Source organism: Nicotiana tabacum, chromosome 23, assembly GCF_000715075.1.
Source record: "Nicotiana tabacum cultivar K326 chromosome 23, ASM71507v2, whole genome shotgun sequence".
Lineage (NCBI taxonomy): Eukaryota > Viridiplantae > Streptophyta > Magnoliopsida > Solanales > Solanaceae > Nicotiana > Nicotiana tabacum.
The window spans coordinates 11,223,487-11,232,007 of NC_134102.1; positions in this window are offsets into that span (position 1 = coordinate 11,223,487).

Consider the following 8,521-nt stretch of genomic DNA (forward strand, 5'->3'; position numbering starts at 1 on the left):
AAGAGTTAAGAAGAAAGCAAGCCTCGCGCCGTCGTCGTCGTCGCTCGCTCGGCTTCGGCTTCGGCTTCGGATTCGGTCAATTGATTGATTAATTTTTTGGACCAAATTTATTTGTTAATAGTAAATATTAACGTAAGATTATCCGTATTTGTAAACGGATATTTTCCAATCCGTGTATTGATAATTTGGCAGCCGGATAATGGTCTTCCCACCATGAAGTGCTTGCTCCACAAATATGAAGTGCTTGCTCCACAAATATGTAATGCTTGATCCACCATGCACTACTCAACATACAATTCGCTCAACAAATTGGCTATACATTGCATTTGTGTTCGCCGAAACACTGGGGTTTGAAGTACCGCTACACCAGTGTGTTATTCGTTCTATCCTGGGAGGAAATAATCCATTACCTTGGGTACTAGGAGGGGATTAAATTCCTTAAGGAAACACTGTGAATTCAGTGGGCTCGAATTTATTATTATTGTTTCATTACGTTAACTTATATTTTGCAGAATTAATATTTACAAATATAACAATATTGACCGGGAATAACAATCTTAAGGAATTTAATATTTATTTCTGTACTTGTGTTATTCTTATTATTCTGCAAACTAAAACCTTTGTGGTTTGTGTACTCCCGTTTTGGAGAGTTAAGCCTTCGTGGCGTTTTGTTGGATATTAAAATCTACGTGATTTTTACTCCAGTTTGAAAACGTGTATTAAACGTTTGTTTGTGTCATTCTTTTACAGAAAAGATGATGACTGAAAACGAAAACCAAGCTGTTCCGATGGCGACTGCCAACGCAACGACAAGCCGAACACCGGTATTGGCACCGGCAGAAAAACCCGGAAAATTTTCCGGGATTGATTTCAAACGTTGGCAGCAGAAGATGTTCTTCTACTTAACTACGTTATGTCTACAGAAGTTCATCAAGGAAGATGTTCCTGATCTGCCGGATAAAACTCCAGATAATGAACGCTTTCTCGTGATTGAAGCGTGGAAGCATTCTGATTTTTTATGCAAGAATTATATTCTTAGCGGACTGGATGATAATCTGTATAATGTATACAGTAGCATGGAGACATCCAAAGAATTGTGGAATGCGCTTGAAAAGAAATATAAGACTGAAGATGCCGGGATGAAGAAATTCGTTGCCGCAAAATTTCTGGACTACAAAATGATAGATAGCAAGTCTGTTATTACTCAAGTCCAGGAATTGCAAGTGATTATTCATGATCTACTTGTTGAAGGTCTTGTAATCAACGAAGCATTCCAAGTAGCAGCAATGATTGAGAAGTTGCCTCCGTTGTGGAAGGACTTCAAAAATTATTTGAAACACAAACGAAAGGAAATGTCCCTTGAAGATCTCATTGTTCGGTTGAGAATCGAAGAGGACAATAAAGCTGCTGAAAGGAGAGGCCGTGGAAATTCAACAATAATGGGAGCAAATATTGTTGAAGCTAACAAAAAGAGGAAGAAGGCTTCTGGTCCGAAATACAACCCAAGCAAGAAGCGGTTCAGTGGAAACTGCTACAACTGTGGGAAAACCGGACACAAATCTACGGAGTATCGTGCTCCAAAGAAAGACAAGAAAAGGGGTCAAGCAAACATGGTAGTAAACCATGATGATGTTGATAACTTGTGTGCCATGCTCTCTGAATGTAACTTGGTGGGAAATCCTAAACTGTGGTGGTTTGATTCAGGAGCCACTCGCCATGTTTGTGCAGTTAGAGAGGCTTTTGCTACCTATGCTCTTGCTGAACCCGGAGAGACAGTTTATATGGAAAATGCTTCAACAGCAAAAGTTGAAGGATATGGGAAGGTATTTCTAAAAATGACTTCTGGCAAGGTCATGACTTTGAACAATGTCCTTCATGTTCCCGAAATGAGAAAGAATTTAGTCTCTACTGGACTTCTTGTTAAGCACGGTTTTAAGTGCGTTTTTGTATCCAACAAGGTTGTAATTAGTAAGAATGGAATATTTGTGGGAAAAGGTTACCTCACCGAGGGCCTTTTCAATCTAAATGTAATGGTTGTTGAAAATAATAATAATATTTCAGCTTCTTCTTACTTACTTGAGTCAAATGATTTATGGCATGTATGTTTGGGTCATGTCAATTATAAAACCTTGCGAAAAATGATTAACTTGAAAGTACTGCCCAAGTTTGAATGCGAAAAATCAAAATGTCAAATATGTGTGGAATCTAAGTATGTTAAACATCCTTATAAGTCAGTTGAAAGGAATTCAAATCCTTTAGACTTAATTCACACAGATATTTGTGACATGAAGTCAATACCATCTCGCGGTGGAAAGAAGTATTTCATAACTTTTATTGACGATGGTACTCGATATTGCTATGTTTACTTACTGAATAGTAAAGATGAAGCAATAGACGCATTCAGGCAATACAAAAATAAAGTTGAAACGCAACTTAACAAGAAAGTAAAAATGATAAGAAGTGATAGGGGTGGTGAATATGAATCTCCTTTTGAAGAAATATGTTTAGAATATGGAATTATTCATCAAACAACAGCCCCTTACACGCCTCAATCTAATGGGATTGCGGAAAGAAAGAATCGCACATTAAAGGAGATGATGAATGCGTTGTTGATAAGTTCTGGTTTGCCACAGAACTTGTGGGGGAAGCCATTCTTACGGCTAATCGAATATTAAATCGAGTGCCCCATAGCAAAACACAATCCATTCCTTATGAACAATGGAAAGGAAGGAAGCCCAACTTGAATTATTTTAAAGTGTGGGGGGTGTTTGGCAAAAGTGCAAGTTCCTAAACCCAAAAGGGTAAAGATAGGACCGAAAACCGTTGATTGTGTTTTCATAGGATATGCGACAAATAGTAAAGCATATCGATTTCTGGTTCATAAATCAGAAAATCCCGACATTCATAATAATACGGTTATAGAATCAGATAATGCTGAGTTTTTTGAAAATATATATCCGTATAAAAAGGAATGTGAGTCGTTTGGTGAAGGATCTAAACGACCTCGGGAAGAAACAAAAGAAAGTACATGTAATCAGGAGAATCCAAGACGTAGTAAACGTCAAAGAACGTCTACTTCATTTGGACCAGATTTTGTGACTTTCTTATTGGAGAATGAGCCTCAAACATTTAAAGAAGCTATGACTTCTTCGGAATCATTGTTTTGGAAAGAGGCAGTCAATAGTGAAATAGAATCCATATTGAACAACCATACATGGGAATTGGTTGATCTTCCTCCTGGAAATAAACCTTTGGGTTCTAAATGGATTTTTAAGAGAAAAATCAAAGATGATGGCACTATTGATAAATTCAAGGCAAGGCTCGTAGTCAAAGAGTATAGACAACGAGAAGGTCTAGACTACTTTGATACATACTCTCCAGTTACAAGAATTACGTCCATACGGATGTTAGTAGCATTAGCTGCAGTGTATGGTCTTGAAATTCATCAAATGGATGTTAAGACGGCCTTCTTAAATGGAGAGTTGGAGGAAGAAATTTACATGGAACAACCTGAAGGGTTTGTGGTTCCAGGTAAAGAAAAGAAGGTATGTAGACTTGTTAAGTCTCTTTACGGACTAAAACAAGCACCCAAACAATGGCATGCGAAATTTGACCAAACAATGTTGTCAAATGGTTTTAAGATAAATGAATGTGATAAATGCGTGTACATTAAAAATGTTCCAAATCACATAGTCATTGTTTGCCTATATGTGGATGATATGTTGATAATGAGTAATGACATTGCCAACATAAATGCTACTAAGCGTATGCTCAATAGCAAGTTTGATATGAAAGACTTGGGAGTTGCTGATTTAATTCTGGGAATTAAGATCAATAAGACTCCTCAAGGTCTGGCATTGTCACAATCTCATTATATTAAGACAGTACTTGAAAAATTCAAGCACTTGGGCTTTAAAGTTGCAAAGACTCCAATTGACGTGAATCTTGCATTAGCAAAGAACAAAGGCCAAAGCATATCACAATTGGATTATGCTCGTGTATTGGGATGCTTAATGTATATCATGAATTGTACACGACCAGACATAGCTTGTGCTATAAGTAAACTGAGTCGATATACGAGCAATCCAGGCCAATCTCATTGGATGGCAATGAAACGAGTTTTGGGATATTTAGAACATACCCAGAACTTTGAATTGCACTACAGTAATTTCCCTGCGGTGATTGAGGGATACTGTGATGCAAATTGGATCACCGGTTCAACTGATTCTAAGTCCACGAGTGGATATGTATTCACTATTGGTGGAGGAGCGGTATCTTGGAAGTCGTCCAAACAAACATGTATTGCCCGCTCTACAATGGAGGCTGAATTCATAGCCTTAGATAAAGCCGGTGAAGAAGCTGAATGGCTCCGGAATTTCTTGGAAGACATTCCATTTTGGCCCAAACCGTTGGCACCAATATGCATACATTGTGATAGTCAAGCGGCAATTGGAAGGGCTGGGAGCGTCATGTATAACGGTAAATCTCGTCATATACGACGAAGACATAAAACCGTTAGGCAATTACTCTCTAGAGGAATTATCACAATTGACTATGTAAAGTCAAGTGATAATGTGTCGGATCCACTTACAAAAGGCCTAACTAGAGAGGTAGTTGAGAAATCATCAAGGGGAATGGGGCTATGGCCGAGAACAAGTCATTGTGGCGGTAACTCTACCTAGAAGACTGGAGATCCCAAGATCTAGGTTCAAAGAGATCAAACAAAGTCATTAATGACGGTTCAACATTGTCAAATAAAATTTTAGTCCATTCTCGTGATGAGACAATGTTCAGTACCAAGGATAAAGCATTAAGGCTTTTTAATGATTTCTAAATTTGATACGGGGTATATCAAATAGTGTATCTACAGGATGACACGTTTAGGAATCACCTATTTAAGTGTGAAGTGTGAGCCGCTTCAAGGAGAACTTTGTAAGGCCAGTTCTCTACGCACTTATGAAACCAGGCGGTGTTCATGGCTGAAACGAACACAACAATGAGAACCAAAGACGGTTAAGGGTTGATTGTGTGACTTATGGTTGTCTAGGTATACACCAAAGATCGACGGTTCAAAGATATCAAATCTACCGATTGACCGAGTATATCCGACATAAGTTTACTACGGAAAGTTCAAAGGAAAACCTACTTATCCAGATGCAATTAATCCTTGCTTGTAAATCACACAGTTTTTTCATGCATACTTCCGTGATATAGCCATTCCCCATTCATGTGGGGGATTGTTGAGGTTTTATTTTTTAAGATGTAATATTCTTAAAATGAGGGTGAATGGGAAATGGAGGGAAAATAAAATTTTGAGTAAAATTTTAAGTTTCCCCTCTTAACAATGAGACATTGTCCCATATTGGAAGTGGAAGATATTTTTGGTGGGTATATATATAATTGCTCTTCTTGTAGCTCTTAAAGAGTTAAGAAGAAAGCAAGCCTCGCGCCGTCGTCGTCGTCGCTCGCTCGGCTCGGCTTCGGCTACGGCTACGGCTTCGGCTTCGGCTTCGGCTTCGGCTTCGGCTTCGGCTTCGGATTTGGATTTGGATTTGGATTTGGTCAAATGATCGATTGATTGATTAATTTTTTGGACCAAATTTATTTGTTAATAGTAAATATTAACGTAAGATTATCCGTATTTGTAAACGGATATTTTCCAATCCGTGTATTGATAATTTGACAGCCGGATAATGGTCTTCCCACCATGAAGTGCTTGCTCCACAAATATGAAGTGCTTGCTCCACAAATATGTAATGCTTGATCCACCATGAAGGGTGGACGTTTGGTCTTGCACTCCTTCTTGGCTGCTATATATATGAGCAGCAAATGTTGAAGAAATACTCAACTCAACATACAATTCGCTCAACAAATTGGCTATACATTGCATTCCTTCCTCTCAGAACTTCCATACGTTTTTCTGAGTATATACTCCTTCGTTCTGCATTGTTTTTAACTTCAAACAAAGCAACTGTAAGTGTGATTTGCTACCGAACTTTGTGTTCGCCGAAACACTGGGGTTTGAAGTACCGCTACACCAGTGTGTTATTCGTTCTATCCTGGGAGGAAATAATCCATTACCTTGGGTACTAGGAGGGGATTAAATTCCTTAAGGAAACACTGTGAATTCAGTGGGCTCGAATTTATTATTATTGTTTCATTACGTTAACTTATATTTTACAGAATTAATATTTACAAATACAGCAATATTGACCGGGAATAACAATCTTAAGGAATTTAATATTTATTTCTGTACTTGTGTTATTCTTATTATTCTGATACCACATAACTAATGTATCGAGTTTGAAGTTCATTTCTTCTCTTTGGTTTTCAAAAATAGTCATAATATTCATATGAATACCAAGTCTAAAATGACAATCAACCTCTCGATTGGTACGAGAGATAAGGAATAATTAATTTCAGGATTAAATTTGAGATGAGTTTATTTCACATTAGGTTGAGATAAAATCGTGATTTAACTAATCACGAAATTAATTATTCCGATTGTAGTATTTTTTTTATCTCTATGAAAATGTGAGATAACTAATCCCACGATAACTAATTATAGGATAACTTATTTATCAACCAAACGACCCCTAATAAAGATCACATTATCAAACGACCAGGAGTCTCAACAGTTAAATTTTTCAATATTCAAACGCCTAAATTCAAAGATTTATAATAGCAAACGAAAATTATAACTGGGATGAACTGAGGAAAGGATATAGAGACACTGTATATAATTGATGAATAATCATTCATTTATCAGGTTACAATATGATTTCGAATTTGATCAATGGCATTAACAAATGCAATTTGCAAGTGAACAAATGAGTGTTTTTTTTGCGTTAAACTCCCCTAATGGATTCATATTATATTCTCATGGGGTTGTGATTTTACATGCACCCAGTCAAAAGGAAGAGGAAAACTCAACCCCAATGTGCCAAACTAGACCGAAGCTTCGAACTGACTGTTGGGACTTTGACGTCTAGTCTCTACACAAACATAATATCTTTTCTAAGTTAAAACGTTTTATCAACTGATGGTAACATTCTCAATATACTCAGTTATAGTTTAGTTTTAGCTCTAGTTACATTTTCCCAAAGCCCGGGTTTTCATATTTTTCACTTTATAGAATGGACGTTTATTTTGTTTTCTATCCTATGGTCGATGTTCATATTAGGGTTCCGAATAATCTAGATGATTCGTGTTCTTAACTTTTACGGTTTTCACTGAAAAGTCGAAATTAGCTCAAGTGAAGGAGCTCTCAACTAAAAGATCATAAGTTTCATTCTCGCGTTTAAGGTCCATTAAAGGGGTACGCTCGTTATAGGATTTTTTTCATACACAAGACTCAGAATCTAAAACACTTTTGATTAAGAGCTTGAGAGATAATATCCATTTCAACACAACTTTTTATGGATTATGCAAGATGTTACTGTTGGGTTTTTAAGCTTAAATGTAGCTTAAAATTATTGAGTTTTTAAGCTTAAATGTAGGTTAAAAGAGAGTGAATGGGAAATGGAGGGAAATTGAAAATATTTGAGTTTCCCTCATTGACAAAGAGATATTGTCTCATATTGGAAGAGGAAAAGATTTTGATGGGTATATATACAATTGCACTCACTACTAGAAATCCGGTAAAAATCGACTAAAAAAACCGACCAACGTTGGTCGGTAATGGCCAAAAACCGACCAAAACGCGACCATTTACCTGTGGACGGTATTTTTGTGGTTGGAAAGGAATATCGACCAAAGTTGGTCGGAAATTACCGACCAACTTTGGTCGGTCAATTAAATTCAAAAAAAAATATTGCAAAAAAAACCGACCAAAGTTGGTCGGTATTTTAATTATGTAATAAAAACATTCACCATCTGGGAATCGAACCGGGGTCTATACTGTGGCAGGATACTATTCTACCACTAGACTATTGGTACATTTTGTTTTAAGACTGTCTTTTATTTGATTTATACTCTTTAATTGTATTTTCGCACGAAAATAACCGACCAAAGTTGGTCGGTTTTATTAAAAAGTAAAATTACCGACCAAAGTTGGTCGGTTTTTTTAAATGACCCGCCGAATTAACCGACCAATTTTGGTCGGTTTTTTTAATATTAATTTTTATTTATTTTAATTGAAAAATCGACCAAAGTTGGTTGGTTTCTTGAAACACAAATTTTGCGGGACTCAAAAATAGTTTCCCGCATTTTTGCGCCAAAGAAAACCGACCAAAGTTGGTCGGTTTCGTAAAAACAAAAAAAAAAAAAAATTAAAAAACCGACCAAAGGTTTGTTGACCGACCAAAGTTGGTCGGTCGACCTTGGTCGGTTTTTGCCGAATTTCTAGTAGTGACTTCTTCTAGCTCTTAAAGAGTTAAGAAGAAGGCAAGCTTCGCGCCGTCATCGTCGCTCGCTCGGCTTCGGCTACGGCTACGGCTACGGATTTGGTCAATTGATTGATTAATATTTTGGACCAAATTTATTTGTTAATAGTAAATATTAATAGAATTGTTATTAAATA